Source organism: Lethenteron reissneri, chromosome 50 (genome assembly GCF_015708825.2).
Source record: "Lethenteron reissneri isolate LAM-NWPU_2019-01 chromosome 50, ASM1570882v1, whole genome shotgun sequence".
Taxonomy (NCBI): domain Eukaryota; kingdom Metazoa; phylum Chordata; class Hyperoartia; order Petromyzontiformes; family Petromyzontidae; genus Lethenteron; species Lethenteron reissneri.
In genome coordinates this window covers 6,388,898-6,415,951 of record NC_083828.1, presented here as the reverse complement: position 1 = coordinate 6,415,951, position 27,054 = coordinate 6,388,898, and the positions used below count along the sequence as shown (strand labels likewise).

The window sequence follows — 27,054 nt, the reverse complement described above, 5'->3', positions numbered from 1 at the left end:
TTATTATTTCCATTCTACGTGACTTTACCGAAAGAACCAAGAAGATGAATCCCTGCAGTCACGAAAGCTTTAAATCGAAATTTAAACCACAAACACTTTCACGCTGCGATTTTTCATGTTCGTTTTTTTCAATGACGTGCCTAGGGTAACCGCTCGGACCTTCATTCGAGTGGCGTGAAGTCGCGTTTTTTTATTACGTTTTTATAACGAACGCGCGCCTGCGTGTACGTGCACTCGTCCTTTGTGGTGACGACCTCGCTTGCTTTTAAAGTGAGCTCCTCCGCGTGCGGGCCACGTGGCGTTCGGCACGGGGAGTTGCGCGCCGTTAAATCGCCGCTCAACCCTCGACCGACGTGTTTTTGTCTCGCCTCTCTCGCTGCCCGCGATGTCACCCGGAGAAGCTGTGCCGCCACCTGGATTGAACCGCGAAGGAATTGTTTGCAGTCGACGCAGCTGGGCAGCCCGCAGTAACATGTTGCAACGACGTTCGAGAACGTTGGCAGGGTCTGTACGAGAGTGAGCGAGTTGCAATGTCGTGGTTAAGCGCGCTGCACGATAAACCCGACCGACCTGAGTGCGATTCCCCCCGCCGTGGCTAACATCAGTGGCGAGCGATGCCTGATTTATTCTGCGTCGTTGCCGCCATCTGTAGGGGTCTTTTTTTATCTGGTATATTTGTACCTTGCTGACTCACCCCGATCGGACATCTGTGAATCAGAGCCTCATAGCTCATCTGATTCCTCCCAGGATAAATAAATATTTTGACATTTAGCGTATGTTCCCGCAGGGCCGCGGGATGTGTGACTTTCAAGGCTTTTGATACTTGAATTGATCCTAGACCTCGCAACGTGGATTTCCATCTAATTTCATAACTCGCTGCTCTAACCGCTCATCTTCGCGCCCTGTACGTTTTCACAAGTTAATTTAGTTTTTGTTTATTTCCTTAAAACGTCAAGAGAGATACACGTGAATTTTTTTTTTTTATCTTCAATCCACCTGCTTGCCAGAGAAAAAACCCGATAAGCGTTTAAAATAATCTCCAGATCGTTATCACCCAGCCCCAACCCCCCAAAGTTCATCAGCTCCCACAGGTGCCGGGTATTTTGCGCGCATTCTTTAAAAATTCTTCATCTTCTTTCTTTGCAGTTGTCAGTCTTTTTTATTTTCTCATTCCTGCCCCCCACCACCCGCCGTTCACTCCACAGAAACGTGGCACACTGTGTGTGCTTGTGGCCTCTTGGGGACCCTGCGAAGGCTGTGATAGACAATAGAAGGTCTGTTGGGCGTGTGTGTGCGCGTGCGTGCGTCTCGGTTCACCCACCACCCCCCCTTCCAACCCCCTTAGCCTCCCCCTTCGCTCCGCATCTCATTCTTTGACTGCGCAATAGATGACAGCTGTGGATCTCTGCGACGATGTCTTTCCTCTCCGACTCCCCGCCCGCCCGGCCGATCGCTCGCTCGCTCACATCTGTTCCGCGAGCATGAAAGTCGAAGCCGCCCGCCGCCACCGTCCCTCTAGAGATTTTACTCTGCGAGCGCGAATTTTTTTTTTTTCGGGCCCCTCTTTCATAGGCAACTCGGAGCCGTATCCTCCACGCGCCCTTGTTGCAGCGATGGATGGTTGTGTATTTTTATACGTCCTGTTTGATGTGCCTGCCCTCGCTGTTTGCCCTCTAATTGCTTGACGGGTGACTCCGTCGCAGAGTTATTTTAAAGCTACGAGACCGGAGAGCATGTTTGTTGCCGTGAAGCTAGGGGGGGGGGGGGGGGGGCGGGCGGGGGGGGCGTCTTTTGCTGGCTGTGGAGTGTTTGCTCCGACAAGTGTCGGCACTTCCATGGGGGGGGGGGGAGCCGATCCTCCCGGCGGCACGTGCAGCAAAACGTCGGACCTCGTGCCGAACGATGCGCGCTATGACGCCTAAATCGCACCGAAGAAACCGTGTGGCCCGACCACGAAAATCTTTGCCGTCGTTATATGTGCCTGTGTGTTTGCGTCTTAAATTGTATTGGCGCAGGTAAAAAAAAAATAAACAGGCCTGGTATTGAGAAATAAGGCCTATTTTTGTTGACTTGAACACTACATTTATAGTGATATTGCATTCCTGCTTATGATGACTGTGGATCAAATCAGAATCGTAATCTTTATGTAGCCTGGAGGAATCTGATGAGCCTATGAAGCTCTTTTTTCACAGATAGTCCAAATACTGTGGAAAAATAACATACTACTCAATAGCAGAACACACAAAATCGTATAATTTATTAGCTGTCGCCAACCAGTTTGACCAACGCGGTCAGAAGTATTATTGTTGTTAACAGCCAGGTTCAAGCATTACCGAGGGCCAAGTAGAACTTTCAATACCTTTTTTGTCAGGGGGCCACACAATAGACAAAGATCCCCCGTTTAGCCTTAACAAACTTCTGTGGCAACTTTTGTTCGAGAGCACCTAATGAAGGTCCGGCGCAGTACACCAAGGGGTGGGTGAACAGCACCACTCCGGACCACATTTGTCTCCCTGGTGGCGATGTTTGCACAGAGCACCGGGTACTCATTTGAGGCCGATTCGACCTAGGGGAGGCCCAGGACCGGTTCAGACAATCGTCACTTGTGTGACCCTGGGTGGGAATCGAACTCAGGATGGTCGGGTTCGTTAGCGCAGTGCGCTAATCGCTGCACTGCCGCTCCCCGTATTGCCAGTGACCTAAAAGTGACCGAGCGAGCTAAAATGTGAACTACAGCGTTGCTGTCCGTTGTGGTAATTAACCTCCCCTCTCATAGCTGATTAGTGCGGCTAAGATGCTTGAAGTGGTGTATACGTATCGTTGTTTGCAGGCTGTCTCGAGGTGGTGGTAGGCCCTCCGTGTGTCCGCGGGATGTGTGAAATGAAGTCGCGGGCCATAGGTTCCCACCCCTGTGCTGTGCGAAGGTATTAAGCTTTAAGCCTTCTCTGTGGTTTAGTGTCAATGTGCATTTTTTTTCCAACCCGCCATAGAAGTTTGGGTTTTCTACGGACCGTGAGAAAGATTTCTGTTCTTTGCTTTCCATTGTAAAGTCAGGGGGAATAGATTTTCTGTCTCTCTCTGTCCATCTGTCTCGCTCGCCTCTCGCGCAAACAACAGCGGACGCTCGCACACACACTGACATCCCCTTTTGAAACATGCGATTGGCTGCGAGAAAGTTACTTCTGGGCCGTCGTTTTCCCATTTTTCTTTTTTTGCTTTCGGTACTGGGCAGCCAGCTGCGTGCGCTGGCCAGGAGAAAAGTTCCGTGACGGTTTATATATATATATATATGTGTGTGTACAAGGTTGCGTTCATCTGCTGGGCGGTCGACCGTGAAAAATCCGACGGGTTCCGCCAAAAATACGGCGGCGAGCTTTGGACCGTGCTTTTCGGCGAGTGGCGGTCGTCCTGCTTGCTCGTGTGATCTTCGTTGTAATGCTGCTGCTGCTGCACGACTAACCGTTTTGGAAAGTGGGGGTAAAGTCACCAGTGAGCATTGGTGAGCATTGGTGACTATACTGTGCTGATGAGTCCTAGTAAGGACAAAATACCGGTCGACCACAGTTATCTATGGTGGACCAGTTTAGAACTGATTTTTCAATTTAGTTTGTTGTCCTTCCCCCGCACATCCGATGAGCACAGTCGGCTACATCCAGTGCGAAAGAAGTTCTACATAATACGTAGCAGTGGCCGCAGAAGTTATTAGCGCGCGTGTAGTGTAGTGGACCCGGTGACCGTGAGGTGTGACCGCTGGCTGCAGCTGACCTCAGTGGCGAGCGATATCCAAACTGGTTCTAGATTTGAAGCTTTCGTGACTGCAAGGATTCATATTCTTCGGTTTTTTCGGTCAAGTCACGTAGGTAAAAAATGTAAATGAATAAAAGTAAAATAAAACACAATAAAAAATCACGACGTTTCGCTAGCAACACAAGCCTCCGTCTTCAGGTGGAACCGTCACAGCCACGACAGCTGAAGACGGAGGCTTGTGTTGCTTCTGAAACGTCGTGATTTTTTAAATTGTGTTTTATTTTACTTTTATTAATTTAAATTTTTTACCTACGTGACTTTACCGAAAAAACCTAAGAATATGAATCCAAACTGGTCTTCGTGGTCTGCCCCGTTCACCAACCAGCGGCTCTGATCAGCGTCGGGAAGCGTGGTCAAACGTTCCCCATTGGCTGATAGGGCTTGGGGGAGTTGGGGAGACTTTTGTCCAGTAATTAATAACACTTTGGAGCTGTGTCATTAAGTCTGAACCAAAAAAAAATGCGTTTTTATTTCCGATCCAACGAGAGCCTAATAAATGAATCTGCGGGGGATGGCCGATCCAACACAGAAGCTGTGCTTCTGCTGGCATCCCTTCAGCTCCGCGTTGGCTGATTTGACTGGAATAATAGATTTGAATAACCGTACAAATCCCAAGAAAACACTGGTTGAACGCCATAAAATTACGTGTCCCTTTTGTTTTAGTTGCTCGTTCCACCACGATGTTGCTTTTTGTGCAAAGATGGAGCGACTTTTTATATTTTTTTTAATCGGCTAATGTGCCGGTGCTGGAATAGATGATTGCATCGCGGGATCGTGAGTGATGGCGACGGCTCGGAGAGGCCTTTCTCGTCCAGCAGCACAAACTTGGTTGCTAAATTTTGCAATTAGGATTACGCATGTGGCAACATTGACCCCTCCCCTCCTCCTGCAAAAAACTTGACAGGACCCTCCTGAAAAAGTGGATTGAGACTCCGTAAAATTTTCCTGTGCACATAAGCACAGTAATAATCGCGGCGTGTACAATATCGAATAATCAACACTGGTGTTAAGAAAGTACTAATGACAATTCTGTATGATTGAAAGCAAAACAGTCACGAGCTTAATTTGCCAAGGGGCTGCGGGGAAGGAAAAAAAACATCCCTTCATCCAAACTCCTTTCATCGTCAGCCCGACAAAGGCAGCGGGAGATGCGAAACCTGTCACTTGCCTGCTTGCATTGCGCACTGCATGGTGGCACCGGTGGTCCGGGCGCATGTGTGTTCATGTGCGTGCGCGCGCGCAAAAGTGGGCCGGTGGCGCAGTGGATAAAAGCAACTGGATGCAGATCATAAGATTTAGCTTCAGTGGCTTGCGTCTGGCTTGAGGTTTTGGGGAGCGAAACCGGCGACTTTAGTTCAATTTCCATTCGCAGCCTGGGTGGGTGGTTGTTGGGGCAGGTGGGCGGGCGGGCTAGAGACCGGCTCAAACGTCTCTGGGCCAGTGCTGCGAGGGGACAGCAGATCGACAGCGCGCTACCGATCGCTGCACTGGCGAAAAAAAAAATCGATTTCATTTCTCTGCTGCGCCTCAGGACACGTGCTGATCCATGCTGGGGCGGTCGGGGAGAGAGAACGGCTCGGAGGTGAGGGGGAGGAGATAGGTGGGGGGGGATGTGGAGGGAGGTCTGCGTTGGGATGGAGTGAAAGCTGGGGTTGTGGGTGGGGGGAGATTGATATGAGGTCACACCCCCACCCCACCACAGCAAAAGCAAGCAGCGCCTCGTAGCGCATCGCTTGCCAAAGAGCGAGAGAGATAAATCATTAAAGGACATTTTTTAAGCAAAAGAGGGTAGATGTTAGATTGGATGAATGTGTTGCGTGTGCGATTGTTCACCTTGATGGCCTTTGTGTAGGGTGTTATTCACCCGTCTCATCAATAGCCTAGCGGTGGTCATCGGCGTGTCCACCAGAGCCAGGTTGTACCAAAAGTGATGGTTCAATTCCAGCTGCAGCCCCCCACCCCGTTTGGGTTTTTTGTATTTTAATATTCGTTATTTAGTTCCAAAGTTTATTGCAATTGCGCTGTATTTTTTTTTTAAATCCTTTATATTAAGTTCGCTTGCTTGATTACGACCATGCAAATCATTCGGTCGTTTTTTAACCCACTTCCCGTGATCCAATCGAGCTGACATTTTCACACAGACTCGTTGTGCGTGACAATTAATGTTCGTGAAATGTTTTTTTCCAAAATGTTACACTTTTTAGGACAAAAATATTATATTTAATTACCAATTGCTTAATGGTGCAATGCAATCATCTGACCCATAGGTGGCAGCCATCTCAAGCCAGAGGACGAGAGGACTCTAGCCGCCACGCATATAAAGGATTTATAGTGAAAAACTTTGTTTTTACGGGTTATACTTGTTTGGAACTCTTTAAGAGAGCAGTGCTAACCTTCGTGTGTTAAGAGAATGGCCTGCAGAAGCACATGTCACAGAACTACGCCTGAGATCCTTTCAATAAATCTTTCTTCCCCAAATACTCAGGGGCACATTGACATCCCACGTGTCTTTGTTGTACCAAGACATTTTCACGATATGGCAGTCAACACTGACCTTGTCTCATTCCCCAGAGCTGGAATGTAGCCACATTTAAAGAGTGAAAACCAAATGTTGCACGATGGGTTTTCGTTGTTGGTGGTCAGGCCAAGAGACTCTTGCTAACTCCGCTGCACTTGCCCCTATCCAGTTGAATTTACACGGCTGCTGAAATCTGGATTTAAACCCAGGATCTCAGCGGCCAGAGCTGAGTGTATGCCATCAGCTGGCTTTCCTCGTCACTGAATACATTTTTTTTGACTGTCATTCGTTAGGGTATAAGCCATTGTACATTTCGTCATTGATCCCCCAAGTTCTCATTTTTCTTTTAATCATCGCCTATGATGGTTGGGGAAAGAAAGACTCCGACCGTGAAGCCCAGGGCCATCCTTGAAAAGGCGGGGGGGGGGGTTCTTCTCACTCCTGCTGTGTTCACCCAGAATAATAAAGCATTGGCATTTGACGGATTGGGCCATTTTTACTCAGGAACCAGATGTCAATGACTGGGTGACTAATTTTCCTATAAAGCCCAGCTTAGTGGGTCATCGGTTGAAAAAGCCAAGAGTGAAGCTGTTTTTGTTGTGTGGCCTGGCACAACTGCACTCGTGACCTATTGACCCACATTCCTTTGTAGCCTCTAACACACCCGGGGAAGGCTGATCCTCCACCCCTAGGTTGGCTCGGCCCGAAATATGCATCCAGCAAGGGCCGTTGGCATTCGTGCGAATGACAATCGCACGATGAACAAGGCGGTGAGTGTGTGCGTTGTTAATTTAAAACAGAGGAGTGGTGGCGCAGCGGTGAGCACACTGCGCCGTGAATCCGGAAACATGAGTTCGGCTAACACGAGTGGCGAGTGATATCGGAACCGGTCTTGAGGTCGTCTCCACCCCGTTCTTTACCAACCAGCACTGACCAGCGTGGTGAAGTATAGTCAAACTAGCTCCCATGACTGGTACGGCGTGGAAAGGGACCTTCATCCAGCGGTGGATTAACACAAATCAGTAAACAACAACAATAACCTAATGTTCATTCAACTTTAACCTCCCACATTCATCTGCCAGGATCGTCAGTTTGTGGGGGTGAAAACAAAATCATCGTGACCGAGTATTTTTCCGTTGTAAAACTTAAAAACGAACCGCGAATCTTGTTTTTAAATAATGATTTTTTTCCAATAAAAAAGGTACGGCCGCCGAGGTGCCTTGAAATATAATCGTTGGGGCAACGCAACCCTTCGTGTTAACCAAAAAGAACCCGATGGTGTTGACACTGGAGTTTGTTTGCGATTACTGTATCCTTTGAAGAGAGCTGAAAAGAATAGCTAAACGTTTGTGTGCCGACAAAGGAGGGCCCCGTAACATTATAGCTGTTGGGTCCGAGGAGGCCGCTGAGCAAACACAAGTGCCTCCTGGTTTCCCAGTGTCTCTCTTTTAAACGATGCAGCTGTGACCCCCCCCTCCCCTCCCCCCCCTGGGTTGCCCTCACTGCCCTCTCTCTCTCTCCCCCCTCTGCTCCCCCATATCCACCCCCACCTCCCTCCTCCCACGTCCTCCTATCCTCTTGCCACCACCCTCATCTCTCATCCCAATCTCCTGGTCCCCGCCTGCCTCGCCACCCCTTAAAGCTGTTTCACTCGAACGAGACAAAGAAAGATGCCCCCCCCCCCTGCGGTTGCGCTGTATAGCTGTGTCGTACCGCGTGCTGTTGTCGTTTCCGCACGATGTCCGACGTTTCGCTCCACGATCGCTGGGGGCTTTCACGGCTTCGGTGCCCTGGAAACTGAAGCATTTGAGAACCATAGCCCAACGCGTAGACTGCTGGAGCAGTTAGCCAGTGCTTTTCGATTTAAAGCTTTCGTGACTGCAGGGATTCATCTTCTTGGTTCTTTCGGTAAAGTCACGTAGAATGAAAATAATAAAATAATAATAATAAAAATAAAACATAATAAAATAATTCTCACGACGTTTCGGCCACAACGCTAGCAGCCGTTCTCAGGTGAAGATAAGGTCTGTCGAGAAGACAGAGTCTGAAGGACGGCTGCTTGCGTTGTGGCCGAAACGTCGTGAGAATTATTTTATTATGTTTTATTTTTATTGTTTTATTATTTCCATTCTACGTGACTTTACCGAAAGAACCAAGAAGATAGCCAGTACTTGTTAAGGGCCGGGCATTGTGCAATGGGTGGCGGGGGCAGGGCCAGTGTGGTCAATGCCACACTCGGGTCACATAGGGGTAGGTCCAGGACGAGCTGAGATATCGCCAGTGATGCTGGCTTAGGTAAAAAATTAAAATGAATAAAAGTTAAATAAATTTAAAAAACTCACTTGATAAAGCTATCGTGCTGTGACGGTTCCACCTGAAGACGGAAGCTTGTGTTGCCTCCGAAACGTCGTGATTTTTATTTTATTTTTATTTTACTTTTATTAATTTTATTTTTTATCTACGTGACTTTACCGAAAAAACCTAAGAATATGAATCCTTGCAGTCACGAAAGCTTCAAATCTAGAATGCTGGCTTAGGCTGGGGAACGGAATTCGCCAGTTTCGTTTCGCAGCACGCTAACCACTGTGTGCCCACCGCTCTAGAATGCCACACACAGAAGCGTCCGTGTGCCGCTAAGCGAAGGTGACGTAACCACAGCCTTTTGTGCCAGGCTAGGTGCACTTTTGAGAGCAGAGATCATTTTTTGCGTGGACTCGCACCCACCCTCCCACACCCCCTACTGGAGCTGTCTTGTGCCAGGAGAAAGCGCGGGTGTGAAAAGATTAACGCCAATCAATCCTGCCGTGTGTCAAGCACGCGTGAACGCCCCACATGCGCTCCCGCTCGCTCGCTCACGCACACACACACAGGCGCACACACATAGAAAACAAAGATCCTCCTTATAGCCATGTAGACTGCTGGACACACACACACTGCACACCACAGACAAAGACACACACACACACACGCATGCAGACACAATGACTCGCACGAAAACACAACACACAGTTGCACACACAGAAACTAGGACAAAAACCACTCACGCCTACATAAAGACTACACAGAAACAACACGCACATGACAAAACACGCACACAAAGACCCATACCAAGACTCGCACAAGTATGATTTAGTTATAGATTTTGTGGTTCGGCTACGTAATGAGGCACAAACACGAATTCGAATCGTAATATTGGCTTTAAAAACTTTTTATAATCTCGCACCAGACGTTCAAAAATACAACACGTGCAAAAAACGGACAACAGCCACCATTCGCCACTAAGTACCAGTGACATGACCACAGCACATTGTGCCAGGCTAGGTGCACTTTGAGGCCAAGTGAAGCGTTGGCTCGCTAACAGGTCGCGCGACAGAGCCAGGAGCCATGGGTTGACTGACCGAGATGACTCGCAGATGTACCAGCTGTGCCCCCTACCGTGCCAACTTTGCCGCGTTCTATCTGCCCGGCGCTCCGCTCATTGTTGAGCGTCGATCCTCTGCCCTCCATATTTTTGTTGGAGGGAGACTGCCTCCAACTGCCCAGTAGCGTCCTTCACGAGCCTCCTCCACAGAGGCCGATCTTGACACCGCTGGTACCAGTCACCAACAGACGCACGACACGCACACAAAAAAGAACAAACAACGCACACACACACACACACTCGTGCGCACACGCACACACACACTCGTGCGCACACGCACAATACAACGCATTAACTGTGATCAGCCCCACACGCATGGGTGGTGCGCACACACACATCACAAATGCGCATGCACACACACACACATATACATCACAAATGCGCATGCACACACACACACCAGGGGGAGTGCATTGCTGGGAGGGCTCGGGCTACTGGAGGTGGTGGCGGCGATAGTAGGAGGGTGGGTGGGTCTAGCGATCTGTGGTTGGGAAGAGGTGGTGGGTGGAGTGGAGGGGGGATGGGTGGTGGTGGTGGTGGCGATGCTGAGCGATGGAGGGGGGGTGGGTCGGATGGATGGGTGGACTGGATGGATGGGATAGCAGGGGGACTGGTGGAGGGGGGGGGGGGTTGGCGGGGCAGGCAATGGGTGTGGAATTGGTTGGTGGGGGGTGGGTTGTGGTGGTGGGGGGGGGCGGGAAAGGGGATAGGCTGGCTTCACGCTGTTCACACGCTGCTGGCTCGCTCCAAGAAACGGCAGCGCGAGCGGTCGTGCGCACGGCTCCCGTGTGCGGCGCTCTCGCTCGGACTTAAAACGCCTCCACGCAGCGCCGATCCCGCGCACCGCTTCGTTCCGCTCAAACCGACGGCACCCCCCAGAGAAACCGCTCTCGGAGCCGCCGCCGCCGCCACCGTGTCCTGGTGAGTGATTTAGCTGCTGAGGTTTACTCGGTTGTTGCTGGTCCGTCGGCTTGTACGTCTGTTTGTTTTTGTGTGGAGTGGTGCTGGCCGCGCCACCACCTCATGCGCCGTGCCGGCCTTAATAGGTGCTCACCAACAGCAATTGTAGGCTGTGTGGGGAATCTATTGTATTTGCGTTGAGCGGTAGAGTGATGGTTAGCGCACTCTGCTATGAACCCGGCAAACCTGAGTTCGATGCCCGACCCGTGGCCAACAACAGTAACGATCCTGGACCTCAAGCTAAGTTGACTGCCGAAAATGAGTACTTAGTGCAGCTTGTAAAATATCAACACTGGGGAGACAAAGGTGGCCGGGTATATTGCTGGGCTGACCACACCGTCGCCTCGTGTGTCGTGCCGGCCTTCGTAGGCGCTCGCTAACAGCACTTTCCCCAACAGCCTGTGTGCGCTATATGGGGGATCTCTGTCTGTGTGTGTGCGTATATAGACAAGCGGGAATACACGCGAACAGTTTGTCTCCTACGCTTTACGGCGTCGTCGCCAAGTGGAAGAGTGGCGACCGTCCCGTCGCGCTGTGCTCTTGGCGGTGCTGTATTCCGTATTTGTGGCGTGTGTGCGGAAATTTGATCTCCAACCCTCCACCGCCTCCCCCCCCCATGTGTTTGTGTCGTCGCTGGGATGCTAGCCGCCCCGTTTGCGCGACGCTCTGGCGCATTTGTCCACTTTTGAGAGATGCCGCCGGGCCTCGATGCGCGCGCTTCTTGACCGAATGTTTCTGTTTTCGCCCGACGTTTGGCGAAGGCGCCGCCGATGCCTCCCCATCACCGACAGTCCGGCAAAATCCGGCAAGGGCGATGCATTTCCAGCCGTTTTGCCGTGGCTTCAATCTCGCACTTGATAACGTCGTTAGCACGAGTTAACAGTTGCGGGCGCACGCGCACAGCGTTGCGCCCCTAATACGTTGCCAACCTAATGCAGTTCGGAGTGGGAATTCAAATCTGTAAAATGACGAGGAAAGCCATCGCAACAGAAAACCTGGAGCAGGAGTCGAACTAGGTGCTACGTTCTCCCTTTGTGTCTTCAGCGCCTTATGTGCTCGCGTCAAATCCCAAAACCGATTTATGTTTCACCGGGTCGATGATTTTCTGCACGACCGTGGACTTGCATACGCGTAATGTAAATACGTCTCTGCCACGGCTCTCTCGCTCCTTCTTGTGAAGTTTATTTTTACAGGGTTATTTTTTTTTTAAACAGGTTTACTTTTAAGTCTGATTGCGCGCACACGTTTGACCCTCCTTTCTTTTCGCGAGCGTGTCATCGGCATATTTGAATTGCGCGTCCGCACACACACACAGCTCCTTGTGCGATCCAAGTGCCGGCCCGACGCCGTCGTTATTTAAAACACGCTTCACGAAACCCAACTCGCCTACCACGTCTCCGAGCTTGCTGTGCAAGACTTTCGCCCGAAATAACGCAACTTGGCTTGTAAAACCGCCGCCGCCGCCGCTTCTCGCTGCTGCCCGCCGACCGATTCGGACGACCCGCCGGCGCTCGGATTCCTGCCGCGTATCCGCGCGGTCCCGCGTATGCAATCCCCGCGGCCGAACACGGCCAATTCGTTTTCTTTTGTACAAGGCGGTCCCACCCTGTCATCGCCACACGCACGCGCGCGCGGCAAAAACCGCGCCGTCGAGACGACGTTTCCTGTCGCACGGGCGACGTCCTGGCCCGAGAGCCGTCTACGAAAAGCCACGGGCGAGCGCGTTCGTTACCCGAGCGTTCCCGCAACGTCGTGGTAATGAGCGTCATTAGGAAGGGAATGTTGCTCCCCCCACTCCCTCCACCAACGTTAATAAACAATGATGAGCGCGCTCATCGGGACATTTGTCCGCGGCTGCCGAGCTACGGCCGTTCCTCGCCGTTGCTGTGCGAGGCGCTCGCATCGGTGGTGATGGTGGTGCGTTGGAGCGTGCTTTGCCTTGCGTTGGAGCTATTAGGACTTGCTACTTCTCTAACGCACTGGGGTTCTAGCCCAATTAACCACCTCCAATTGGTTACATGTGCCGGGGAAAAACTAAAAAGAGCGTCGTAGTCAGATTGTAAGTGTTGTGGCTCTGCTTTCCAACACACCGGTGTGCTGTACTCGTAACGAATTGGCACGTTCTGTTTACGTGACAAACCTTACTAGTTGGCTGTGTCGGGGGGGGGGGGGGCGGATTTAACGACACATTTATATAATTACGCGATCTAACCCAAAAAAACAACCTCTTATGGATAAAAAGAGCCGTCGTCCTGAATCACAGCGGGGCTAGCAGATTATACTTTTTAACGTGTTTTTTTTTTAATGACCCAGTCACTAGTGACCATATATATAAAGAATAAATAAATAAAATGTTCAGGTTTTATTAAAATTCGATTTGGCTCATTCCCACTCGGGAGAATTTAAAAGGTTTTGTTTGACATGTAATGAAACACTCTTTGCAGGTTGTATGCACGGTGCAGCCCTGGTGTGGATACATATTCCTATTGAAGTGGCTTCACCAGGAGTACGATGTTTTCTGCTGGGGTTGTTCACTGACACAGGGTGATGCACTGCTATCTGTAGGTTTTTATGTTAATTTCGTACATATGGTTGAAGAACAGTTACAAAATTTGGAAAGGAATACCACTTTTAAATATGTATTTAACTTTTTAATGTCATATAATCATCACAATTCTTTAAACCGGTGCTAAAGTAATGAGCTTATAAGCTCTTGTAATGGAAAATGTGGTTAACTTTAAAGTTAGTATTATTTTGTATGCTACATAGTGATGAGTTTTTCACAGTCTGGTATTTGAACTGCGTCAAACGCCGAACAATGTTCCTCCTCTTGCCAGTGGCGTCACAGGATCAGAGCCGTTAATTTCTTGGAAGACGGACGCGCGCTTTGGCAATTGGCCACAGAATTTACCAGACACTTGCCAAATATCACGCCATACACTCGGTGCAAACTGGCGCAGTGGCGGGGGCATTGGTGACCTCTGGGGTCCTGACGCCCAAGCGCTGCTGTTTCTCTGGCTTTTCTATTCTATACCGTTCGGGAGTTGTACTCGGTACAAGTCCGTTTCAGTTTTTTTTCTTTCCCACTGCACCTGCTTGAGCGGAAGGTTGCTGAAGGGGTTGCCCAGGACCCGTTCAGATGTCACTCGCCACTGATGGCAGCTCTGGCCATTGCATCAATTCCTGTTTGCCAGATTCATAGCGCAGTGCCGCCGCCTCCACTCGTTGATTAAACTACGAGGGTCATGGTCTGCTGTGCCCACAGGTGGTGGCTGCATTATGCCTCTGCAAGAAAGAGAAACGCAACGTATAGTTGACGTTGATGTCGAGCAACAACTCTCATTTTACATTGAGATGGTTGAGCCAATGTGTGTCTAGGAGTAGCGAGTCGGAGGGGTGTGCAGCGCCGTGATGGCGCCTCTCCTCCGTCTTTTATTTGTGGTTCGGGCTGACCACGGCGCCACGATTGCAGTGCCCGTGCACTGAGAACCACATTGCGGCGTCGGCCGCAGCTCTCTCTGCCGAGAGGAGAACGTGATTTTTAGCTCCTCGGGTCTTCAAACGCTGGGTCGGAGACGCCGCAAGCCGGAATGGTTTAGGTCTCGGTGAGGTTAGTGCTTGCTTGTTTTTTTAATTAATTGGAATTGCATGTTGTAAAGTACCAGTACGTTTGATATTTGACGATGCCTACGCGGCTATTCCGCCTGTGCTGTGTTTTTAAACACGTGATGGTTTACTTTGTGTGTGTCATGAATTCTTCGTTTGATGAATTATCATTTACACAAATTATTTGGTGGCGCTGCTGCTGCGTTGACAGTGGTGCACAATTAACCAAAAAAAACCCCACTCACATTCGTTAATAACGCTCTCATGTATAACAAGCGTTTGTTTTGGGCAGTGATCCTACTTCATAGCACATTATTCATGTTTTATGTGTCGAGTGAAAAAAAATGCAGCCCCTTGGTCAATCCAGTACTGAATGAACGCCTTCCCACACCGGGTGGGTCGTCGGGGCTATTTTGACCATACTTCACCACGCCGGCCGGTGCAAGTTGATTAAGAGGGGACCCCCAAGACTGGTACAAAACATCACTCGTCACTGGTCAGCCGTGGTTAGGAATCTAACTCGGGTAGCCAATTTCATTTAGCAATTATGGCGATATTAATTGCATTGAATTGCATGTCTTGTTAATGTCTTGTTACCTGGGCTTTCCGAGGGCACGTTCAGATAACTCATGAATGCCAACGCATTCTGCTGATAGCGGTAATTGTTCCGACATAGTAGCACAGTCCCACGTGTGACTCCTTTATTCAGGATTCTTAATTATTCATGTTCGCCAAAAGTACGAGTTAAATACATCTATGGCCGCTGGGAATAAATCATTCAGCTGATTAGTACACCTTTTTTTTATAGCTTTCTCCCGGAGAATCGATGTCTCATTATCTTGCCACGGCGGATTCTGTACAGCAGCGCGTTCTTTGTGAATAATCCTCTATTAAGCAGCGAAGTAATCTTGTCATCGGCTATTGCGTATATAAAGCGGCGGAAATTGGCGCGTAAACTATGCCAAGTAAACCAAAGCCCAAATTCTCACGGATTAATTTTGGCGGAACGTCCCAATGGAGGTCTAGCGGCCTGTACGAGTGTCTTTTTTTAGACTAAAGCCAGGATTGCCCGGGTGAGTAATTGGCAATTCGGACGAGGCCACCGTAACCTGTAAGAGCAATTCTCGTCTTTAATTTGCTTGCGTGTTCTTTTTTTGGGGGTTTTGGCAAGGAAACGTAATAGCCTTGGTCACCGATGCAAATGAAGGTAAATCTATACAGCCCCGTGAGGGAGAGAGGGGGGGGGGGCTCTAGTTTTTACGAAGCCATTAATTACAGCAGCCCGTAATCGAATTAAGCGCCGTCAGAAATGGCCAAGCTCTTAGTAAATGAACGAAGCGCACGCGCGCTTGCGAGCGCTAACGGGCTGAAAGGTCTTAACGACAAATTAAGCGAGCGCCTTTTTCTTCCTTTCCCCCCCGCGCACCGCTCGACCGAATGAGCCTAGCGCCCTCGAGTGACAAATGGAAATTAATTCCGCACACGCGCTGGACGTGGGGGGGGGGAGCGTGCCTTTGTCAGCCGGTGAAGTGAAAAGCCTCCCCCGGCGAGCGAGAAGAGGTGGTTCATCCTGACTGCGAGGAGCCGCTGTCATTGTTTTTGCGCTTTTACCCCCACCTCCCAACCAACCAACCCAAAGCCCCCCCTCCCAACCACGCTCCCCAAGCACAATCCTACCTCTCTGCTTTAACCGCCCTCTCGCTCGTCTGCCCGCTCGCTCTGCCCACCCTTCACGGTGACAGCATTCGGTCCCCATGAGGTTCGAGCGAGAGCTGCCTTTGTCTCTCTCCCTGCGGACGTCGGCGATGGACCGAGGTCTCGGCTGAGTCAAGCGAGCGTACGTGGCATCCAAATGCGACCACGTTTCCTCGAAGATATACTGTGTTTCGTTTATATAAAGACACCACGGTGGTTGTGAGATGTTAACTCCTTGGCCTGGTATACAGGTCATTGGTTCAATCCCGACCCTGACGCCTGCTGTATATTTGGAGTTTGCATGTCTCTCTCCCCGTGGTCGCGTGGGTTTTTATTCAGGTTCTCCGGTTTCTCCCTCCACATTTAGAATCGACGTGTATTCAGAGTATTTGGCTGATCGAAATGTCCACGTGATAATTCGCTTCGTTGAGCTATCATTTGTGGCCAGGTCGCTTCTGAAAAAGAGCTCGGTGGGCCTTACCTGGTAAAATAAAAATAGTTTATGGGTAGAGGGGGAAGAAAAGTAGTCTTGAGCCTGGACTGACAGGGGGAAGCGGGATCTTTGTATTGCGTATAAATACAATTCACATCTTGGGACCCTGTTCCGAAACGGCAGGCATTCATATTTATTTTATGGAGAGAAATAGGCAGTCGGTTGTCGGCAGAGGGGGGAAAAAGAACATGGGTATCCATCGCAGGGGGGAAGGGTTGGCGTTGCTGTGCCAAGGCGGAGAAGGAGGTTGCTGGGCAGTGGTGCGGCGAGTCACGCAGGTGGGGTTTGGCGGCAGCCTGCAAGGGATTAGTGGGCGGCGGGCGGGCGGTGGCCGCTGGGCGGCTGCGGGAGGAGAAGGTCGGGAGACGTGCCGTTGGCTACAACCGGGAGGAGGCTTCAGCGGGGGTCCTAACAAGTCGTGCTCGCCTGCCCCGGCAAGGGCATTGTCTCGGTCGGTTGAACGCGACCCTACAAACGACAACGTTTTTTCATCTTTGCTTTACTCCCCCCCCCCCCCCCACTAGGTAAAGCCGATTAGGAAAGCTCACACCAGTCAGCTGGAGCGCTAACTCTGTTGTTTCTCTTCTTTTTAAATCGATGACGCTGCACAATTTTTGCTGTGGCGGCCGCCGCTTGCCTCCGCCGTTGTCCTTCCCCCCCGTACGCCTGCCTGTGGCTGTCGAAGGGGGGTAATTAGCCTCGAGCCTGGTGCAGAGTGGACTCGGCTAATTGACCCTGCCTGGATGGTTCCCTGTACGAGAGAACCTCGTGGGTGGAGGGAGGCTGTCAAGGCGGCGGGGGGTGGGGGGGGCGGTCTCGGGGTCTCGTGGCTGCATAGGGTCCGACAGTTGCTGTCGAGACTTGGGGATAGGAAAGGGGGGCCTGCTTTTGTGGGGGTCTTTACTAGGAGGGACCCCGATGACGGGGGGGGGGTCACTTGGGGGCTTGCCAGGAGGGGGACTCCAGGCATTGGCGCCAGAGGGTGGATATAATACAATAGCGTGTGGATTTATATAGCGTCCAAATGCCGCTGTGGAATATTTACTGCCAATTTCTATTGACTCTGGCATTTTCTGGAATTGGGGAGTTTCACTCAGGGGCGCACGCGCGGTGCTGTGGTAGCGACTACACAAGCACGCGGGGGGGGGGGGGGGGGTCAGGGCAGCCTCCTCAAACTCATTTTGTTCCCTTTACGCCCACACGATCGAATGTCTTCATCGATGGGCACGCGTGGACCAACCCCACTTTAATATTAATAACACGCAGATTTTACGTCTCCACCTTTTACGTCGTTTTGCAAATACGTCGTCGCTTTATTGACACCGCTGCCCTGATTTTGCGTTGCCTCGACCCGCAGTTACGTCGCTGACGTCATCATCCGCCCTCTCGTTATCGGTCGCCTCTCAGTCTTCGCCTGCAACCGACCGACCCTGTAAATCGCTTCGATTTACGTCGTTACGATTGTTCGCCTTCGCACCTTTTCAGAAAACGTGTCCCCGACGTAAAACCGGGGCATTGCTGTACTCATTGGCAACCTCTTTGTCGGTCTACTGCCGGATGAAGACCTCTCCACGCTTTTGTCGGCTGTCGGTAACTGACCCAGGCGAGCGCGACTCTTTGACCGGAGTCGCGCCGCGCTGGTCACAGTGGGTCGGCGAAGGTGGCGACCGGTTCAGATGTCGCCCGCAACTAATGTTAGCCGTGACCGCGAATCATGGCGTAGTGTGCTAAGCACTGTGCCACCGCTCCACCCTAACCCCACCGTAGCCACCCCCCTAACCCTCAAGCTCCGTATAGACTGGGCTACAGTCAGCAGTATTTTTTGCTTACAAAAGGGTTTCTCCAGTTCCCACAAAATACGTCTCCTAAATATTGAGCACATCAGCACAGAGAGAGAGGGCTTGGGGCAGAACATGTATACATGAGTGAGTGGGGTTGCTGTTTTGTGGCCGTGACCTGAACAATATACGGCTCTCGGCTCTCTGGAAATAGGATATCCTCCCGGCATTATTGGACCTGCTCCGCAAACTTTTCTTCCGGCGGTGTTATTTTATATCGGCGCTTAATTGGTTAAAACTGAAAACCCTAATTATTTCCCCCACCTTCCCCCACGTCACCCAAAAACTGCCCTCTCTCCCCCTAATGCCCTCTGAGACATTTTGTTTTAAAATTACGCCTTCCTGCCTGGTAAGCAGGGTTAAACATCTGAGTGGCAACCACGGGCCCGCGGCAATAATTCACGCACATTTTACCGTTGTTGATTTGTTTTACCAAGGCGCGTCCTGTCGGGTTGGGAGGGGGTTGAGTCGGCACAAGTCAACCCAAGCCCCCACCCCAGGAGGAGAAAGGGGGTGCCGGCGGGGTGGGGGGGGGAAAGGACACATGTATGACAAACAGCGCTAAGCCGTACACAAATTGGGGAAACATTATTTCAAGGAAATTTCATTAGAGCGAGCAAGCTGCGTCCTACGAAGTCACGGCTCAGCGTGTGGCACGCTTATGCAGATATTCGCTCCTCGCGGCTGCGCCGCAGCAAAGGGCTCTCCGGGGACTTGAGCCGTTAAATTATTTTGCGAAATATTCCAGTGGAACGTTTCCTCCTCCTCCTCCTCCTCGACCTCCTCTCCGCCAGTGTAAACTGCCTTCACGAGTAACCGCCGAGTGTGAAATGGTTATTAACCGTCGGAAGGAGTCGCAGCGCCTGGGTGAGTTTACTAAAATAACAATGACATAATGTAATAATTCCAATTATTTATCCTGAGGAAAGTCTCGCCGAATGCCCTAGGTGGGGGGGGGCTCTCTTTATGCAAAGAGGGTTTTCTGCTCCGTCGGGATGTGGTGGCTGTGATGCCTTTTTTTATGAGAATTTTGGACTTCGTGTGGGAGGAGGAAACCGGAGAAAATCCGGAGAAAATCCAGCACCACCGCTGCTCTCATACGAGGGGGAGGAGAATCTGCTGCTGTCCACAATGCGGAAGGAATGAACACTTCACCGAGCGCACATTCTGCCCCCCCCCCCTTCCAAACTCTGACCATGGTATTAACTCACAGTCCGTGATCATCCGTCCAGGCGGGGTAGGCAGGCGCATAGCCCGCCAGCTGGTCAAACCTTTTTTTATATATACAGTAATACCACACCTCCGATTTCTAGCACGGTTGGTTACTTATGGTGCGAAAGAAGTTCTCAATGCATAACACAGCCCTACCCCTACAACACCTGGCAAGCCCTGGTGGTGGTGGTTTCCCATCCAAATACTGTGGCTCAACCCTGGGACTGTCTGCATGCTAATATTGTTCACAATATTAGAACGTAATCAACCAGGTAGGGTGTTGACTGTTATGTTATCCGACTCTCTGTTGTATTACATTACATTTCTAAGTATACTAGATTTGTGTTTCTATTTCATTTATACCTGATGATGATTGCTTGTGTTGCAATTGAAACGTCGTATGCTAGTATTTAATTTATTATTTTATCTTTATACGTGACATTACCGAAAAAACCAAAGAGTAATTCCTGCAGTGACGAAAGCTCCAAATTATGTTTGAATATTGTTCACAGTTGAAAGACTAACATAGCCAATTGGGGTACCAATAATGATAATTATCTTTAATCCATGAAGTGCCTTTCATATCGAAATATCTGAAAGCGCTGTACACAAAATAAAACTAACACTCACAAATAAAATCCCAAATACAATAAAAGTCAATAACAATAATAGCAATAATGACAACTACATTCGATACTATAGATATATTGCAGACAAGCTATGATGAATGCCAAACATAATTAAAAATCTATTCAAACTGCAGGAAAGCCAAGGAATAAAACGAACAATGTGCAGTTGCTCATCTCTGATGGCGGATCTGGGCCAGTGGTGGAGATTCCACATTTCGTTTGCAAGGGTAAGTTTGTCTTGTGGGAAAAACCACAGTTAAATTCTTCCAACGATTATCTCGAACTTGTGAAAGAGGGTTCATTGAAAATGGGACAGCCTATCACGTTGTGAAGGGTAGTCCTATTGGCACATAAAATTCAATTGCTTGCCGTATTGTGTCGCCTAATGACGCTAGTTGTAATTACTGGCAAAATGTCATACTCGAATTGTAAATGATTTGGGTTTACTCTCCAACACACTGGTGTGCTGTACTCTCTATTCATGCATCTGTGCATTTTGTGGCGGTCTTGGCTAGCCGTGTGCATTTACAGAGGTGCTAATGTACTTCTGATTGTAGTGGTTTTCTTTGAAAAGAGTGTTTTAATGATTATTCCTTCCTTTTTAGGGAGCAGTGTTAATGGGCCACCTTGAGTTGTAGCCGGTGTCCTGGTAACTGGGTGCACAGCTACGTGGACACGTGTGTTCTGAGCGTGCCTGTGCTATGAATCCAGTTGCACGAGTTCGAATCCCAGCCACTGCGAACATCACTGGCGAATCAAAACAAAAGCAGTTTAACACGTAGGTTTTTGCGACCAATATCATCCATAATAATTTTTTTGGGTTAGATCGCGTAAATATATAAATGTGTCGTTAAACCCGCCACCACCCGACACAGCCAATTAGTAAGGGTTGTCACGTGGCTTGGCTCTCCAACACACCGGTGTGCTGTGCTAATAACGAATTGGCATATTCTGTTTATGTGGCAAACCTTACTAGTTGGCTGTGTCGGGTGGTGGTGGGTTTAACGACACATTTATATCAACGAGATCCAACCCAAAAAAAACCCTTATGGATGGTATTGTCGCGAAATCCTACGTGTTAAATTGTGTTTTAGCGTAAGATTATCCCGTTTTTTGAGATGTCGGGCACACACGGCGAGAAGAAGCCACTTGCGGGGACTGTGATAGACGGAGGGGGTATCTCTCCCCGTGGATTGCGGTGTGCTAGCTAAGTGCTTATTTTAGTGGTCTCACACACACACACGTGCTTATAGATCAGCCAACTTACACACAGAGGACATATCTGACTCGGAATGGACCCCCACGAGGTATGTTTTTTTTTCCAGGTTGCATTTTATTTATGGGTGCTGAAAGCCAAGCAAGATTGGGGATCTCTCTAAATGCCAGCTGTAGTCGTGTGCTATTTCTAAACATTTATAAACATGCATTGAGATTATTTCGATTAGTTTGGTGCTATAAATGTCCAAATGATGGGCCACTTTATTGAGATATTGTTTGTGGCCTGGTTGCTTCTGAAAATAAGTGAATATCTCGGTGGGCTTTGCCTTTTAGAATGGGGATGGTTTAGTTTTATTTGTATGTGTTTGGGTGATTTGTTTACCTTTCATGTATTTTGCACTATCATGTTTTTGCACTGTTTGCTGTTGTAACGTTCTTACCCGCCCCTATTGGACATCTGTGAAAAAGAGCTTCATAGCTCATCAGATTCATCCAGTATAAATACAAATTCTGATTCTCTACGGTTTGATGTGTTCCCGTTGTCTCTTTCATCGTTGTGTTTATCGCTGTACGTTTAGGTGAATTAATTGATTGAAATTGTGATCGATAGCCGTGTAAGGATACAGTAGGTGGCAGCTTGACCCTGTTGTAAGGGAGACCTGGGGAAAAAAATAATCATACAGGTTCAGAGCCGAACATAATCTAAAGGATGAAATTTAATTCTGGGAATCAAAATGAGTACTTGTAATATTGCTGCATTACATTCTGAAATTACACAACATTGGGTATAATGATGTGCATCATCATCGATTTTTCTTTATCGATTCTCAACATTCAAATGAATTACAACTGATATGCTAATACATTTCGAGATGTGGCAGCTGTGTCGGCATGTTAACTACCTCACCTGGTATACAGGAGTTTGTGGGTTCGATCACAATCCTGACGCCTGCATATTTGGAGTTTGCATGTCCTCCCTGTGGTTACATCGAATTTTCTCCGGGTCCTCCAGTTTTTCCCCTCCGCATTTACAATCGACATGCGTTTTTAGAGTATTTGGCTGCTATAAATTTCCACACGATGATAGTCCACTTCGTTAAGCTATCATTTGTCACCAGATCGCTTATGAAAAAGAGCTATATAGCTCAGTGGGCTTTACCTGGTCAAATCAAAGTTGTCAAAATAGTAAATGTCTCACGGTAACGGCGGAAATTGGGAACGACGCTCCACGCTCCTGGGCCCACCCGTCCATATTTCATCCCGGTGATTTGTGAATCGGCACACTGATTAATGCACGTGCCGCGACTTGCTCGAGGAGAAACGGGAGCGGAATTTTAGTTTTTCTTAATAGACGACCATCTTCGGCGCATGTCATTGTCCTAACGCGGTGGTTGTGACCGCGTCACGGGGCTAATCAGATCGTGCCGCATTCCCAGGATGATATCGCTGTAGCGCCGTTAAAGCCCGAAAATTAATCGTCTAAAAAAAAAGGCCATTAACGCTAAGCAGAGGCAGGCAATTTTGCACGGTGATTCGGTAGCTGTAATTAAACCCGGGGCTGGTAGATTAAAGTCAAAAGTAATTGAAGTGTTAAATTCATTTTAAAAAGAGCACGTAACCAAAAATAAATTGATATTTTCTGACACACACACACGTGTCACTGTCATGTAATTAACTACTCATTATTTGAATGTCATTTATCCATGAAAGTCGTCTCAAGGCTCATTTTCAGGAGGGTGCTGCTTTTGAACGTTTGGCCAGTTTCACGAATACGGCTTTGGCTTCGTGTGGGAGGAAAGCTACGTACGATGCTTAAGAAGTTCAACATAGATAACCCAAAAACCTTTATTATGAATAGATACATACAAGTGGCACTCCCAGAATAAGCCTGCACGTACGAGGGGGGGGGGGGGGTAACATTCAGAACAGGCTAGTTCAGTAACCCATTTACACCGCTTACACCTCCCGGCCACCTTGCAGCCCCTGCGAGATTTGGGAGTTTGGCAGACCTCCGCGGGATCTGGTAGCCCTCGCCGCCGCAAAGCCGCCTGATGCGCGGCCGCGCTCGTGCCGTGCTATGGGGAGATGCTCGGGCCGGTGCTCTGCGTTGTGAAAACCACGGCCAAGGAGCCGGAGAGTCGGACGTGAGCAAGGGCGCGCGCCGGGAGACTTGGACGGCGCGCAGGTTGCCCCTAGTGATCGTAGTCTAAAGCGCCGCGTGATTTTGCGTTTCGAGCCAGGGTAGGGGAGAAAAAAAACATATCTTTTGTACGAGTCTGTGTTCTTATGCAGATGAGTGTTTCATTAGCTTATCTCTATTCATGCATCTGTGCATTTTGTAGCGGTCTTGGCTAGCCGTGTGCATTTCCAGAGGTGCTAATGTACCTCTGATTGTAGTGGTTTTCTTTGAAAAGAGTGTCTTAATGATTATTCCTTCCTTTTTAGGGAGCAGTGTTAATGGGCCACCTTGAGTTGTAGCTGGTGTCCTGGTAACTGGGTGCACAGCTACGTGGACACGTGTGTTCTGAGCGTGCCTGTGCTATGAATCCAGTTGCACGAGTTCGAATCCCAGCCACTGCGAACATCACTGGCGAGTCAAAACAAAAGCAGTTTAACACGTAGGCTTTCGCGACCAATATCATCCATAAGAGTTTTTTTAGGTTAGATTGTGTAAATATATCAATGTGTCGTTAAAACCGCCACCACCCGACACAGCCATTTAGTAAGGTTTGTCACGTGGCTTGACTCTCCAACACACCGGTGTGCTGTATTAGTAACGAATTGGCATGTTCTGTTTCCGTGCAAACCTTACTAGTTGGTTGTGTCGGGTGGTGGCGGGTTTAACGACAAATATATTTACGCGATCTAACCTAAAAAAACTGGAAAAAGGAAAACAAAACCAGTCCTCATCCTGCCCCCCCCCCTTCCTCTGCCTAGTACCAACCCACAATGGCCAGTGTGGTGAAGTATAGTCAAACAAGCATCACGACCAATATAGCATGGTGTGGGTGGGGGGCAGGCCTGCATCAAGCTGTGGAATTAAAGAGGGTTGTGTATGAATAACAACTTTCTTTTTAAATCGCATTCACTGAGCACAGGTCCTAGAGCCCAAACGAAAGCGGCCAGCGACTAACGGCGCTGTTGAAGGTATAATAGATGAGCTAATACATGTCTTGAATTGTGCAAGGTGATAATACAAGTGGGAAGGGCAATGGGTGGGAGAGAATGCCAAAGTGGGGCAGCACCAGGGAATAAATTAGAAAGGGAAGAGTATTTTTGATCTGCGGTGTTTTGGTGGTTGATCACGGACGGCACGGATGGGACCGAAAAGTCTGATAGACTGAGTCCTGGCTGGAGAAATGTCGACATCCTGCATCAGATTGATGATGGAGAGGGGTGTTATAGGAGCCCCTGGCTGTTTGTGGTGTCTGCGCGCGCCCGTGCCAGACTGTCCCGTGGCTTGCCCCCCCCCACCGCGGTACAGACGGTTGACCTCCGTCCCATCCTCAGTTGTGCCAGCGCGTGGCACCGTGGAATTTGTCAGCGTTCTGAGGACAGCGCGACCAGACACACAGCGGTGTTGTCCCCGTTATTCCAGCCTAAAAGCCCCCGGCGCAAAGGAGGAATTCTGGCAGCCTCCGCTCAAACCAAGCAATCCGACGATCTGGGACGGTGAGCAGTTTAACATGTTTAGAAAGAAGGGAAAGTACATTTGTTGTAATTTCTCTAACATTAGGCATGTAGCGACTTGCTTACCGTGGGCAACTTGGTGAATTATTATGATCCAGTCACGGTTTAATTGATTGAATTTTGTCTTTTTCTACCTTTATGCCTATTTGTTATTTCATTAGCGTAAATTGAATCGGTTATTTGCGTAGATTGCAAATAATCTAATCTTACGCACGTGATGGGATGCATTTATCGTTGGCGAAAATAATCCAGCAACTGACAAAACCCTACATCCCGACTGAAACTTTATCTTGTGCATGCTTTTTGGAGTTTTTTTTTTCCTTGTGTGCACGTCTTCTTCTTTGGCAATTGCTGCTTTATACAGGCCCACTTGTTGGGGGACGCTCAGTGTTGTCGAACGCACGATGCCTCCAACGGGCCCATTACCTCCCTCGGTGTATTTGCCAAGGCCGGCGTGCCGTAGCCTCTCGCCACGAGGGTTTTATGGATTTTTTTTTGGGGTCGTGTCTGTCGTCGTCAAAGCCGTGCGGCTGGGAGCGCCATCTTCCTGTATGCCCCGTCCGTCCTCATGTCCCAACACAACTGCCCTGCCTGCTCGAGCATGGTGGTGTAGCAGCTGGCGAGTGTGCAGGTGGTGCAATTGCACCAGGGGCTCACCGGCCAGGGGGGGGGGGGCGCAGGTGCTGGGCTATAAAGAGGGGGAGTGGTGGGACGTGGGGAGATAAGGTGGATCGGGGATTGCCCCATTTAATAATTTCATTCCTTGCACCAGAGCCCAAATCAACCACGCTACACTGCGCCACTGGTGGAAGCGTTCATCCGCTCGCATAAACCAACCTTGCAGCGGGCGTGACTTATTTATTTTTCGTTTTGCAAACGGGGGGGGGGGGGGGAGAAGTGAAGTGTGTAATATTGGAGGAAGTGTAAAAATTAAGTGATGGGACATAATTGGGAGCGAGCTTTAGCAGTGTTAAGCTGCCAGGGTGACGTTTCTCACGCCACAACTGGATTTGATAATTTCCCGTTGGGGACGCCTCGTAATCCCATGGGCCGCCCAGCCGCAGCCCTAGCCCAGCCCTAGCCCAGCCCTAGCCCAGCCCTAGCCCAGCCCTAGCCCAGCCCATCTCTAGCCTTGCCCTCGCCCAGACCTCACCCAGCTCTGCCACAGCCCATCTCTAGCCCAGCCCTCGCCTAGCCACAGCCCATCTCTAGCCCAGCCTTCATTCACCCCTAGCCCAGCTCTGCCTTCACAGCCCCAGGCCAGTCCCAGCCCTAGCCCAGCCCTAGCCCAGCCCTAGCCCAGCCCTAGCCCAGCCCTAGCCCAGCCCTAGCCCAGCCACAGGCATTGCCCGGCTGGGGCGAGCAGGTGGCGAATCGTCACGTCGAATAAAAACACCGGCATCGACCGGCCGGCGCACTGACTGCCGTTTAGTGCGCGTTTGACAAAATGAAACTGATGAGAGAGATCGCCTTTCGCGCTCCCCCTTTTTAAAAGGAACGGTAATAGCGACTATTGACCGCCCACGCGCGCGCGTCCGCGTCCGTCCATAAAAGCGGAGAGAGAGAGTCAAAAGGCCCGGAGGTATGAAATGCGCATTTGCGGTTTTGTCGGCTTTTTTTTTCATGGACGGGTAGCGTAAATCGTGGAGGGGGGGGTGGAGTGTAGGAGGGAGGCACCCGGTGGAATAATCGCGGCGCCTAGTCTCGCTAACTCGCTGTTGCCGGATCGCCGAGTTTGCAAGCCGCAAAGGCAGCGAGGGAATTCGTTCTCGCAGTTTTTTGTTGTTGTCACAAACGTAAGGCGCTGTTTAATAATATATAATGGTGTTAAAAAGAATAATAATGTACAATCCTTTGTTAATCCACTGCTGGATTTGAAGGCCTCCCCATGCCGTGTTCGTCAGGAGGGTTATTTAGGCCATACTTCACCGTGCTGCTCAGTATAGGAGTAAAATAAACTCGTGAGC

General features: G+C 49.7%; 1 protein-coding gene across 4 annotated transcripts in view; it reads left to right on the top strand.

The window, feature by feature from the left end:
- LOC133355131 (repulsive guidance molecule A-like) overlaps nt 1-27,054 on the top strand; it is a 125,651-nt gene that overhangs the window by 73,421 nt on the left and 25,176 nt on the right. The window contains exon 1 of one of the 4 annotated variants that reach the window (XM_061572447.1): nt 10,474-10,667. The exons of the other annotated variants lie outside the window; for them this stretch is intronic. The gene's annotated coding sequence lies outside the window, so the exon portion shown is untranslated. Of the gene's footprint in view, nt 1-10,473; nt 10,668-27,054 lie in introns of those variants that run through there. 4 annotated transcript variants of the gene reach the window in all.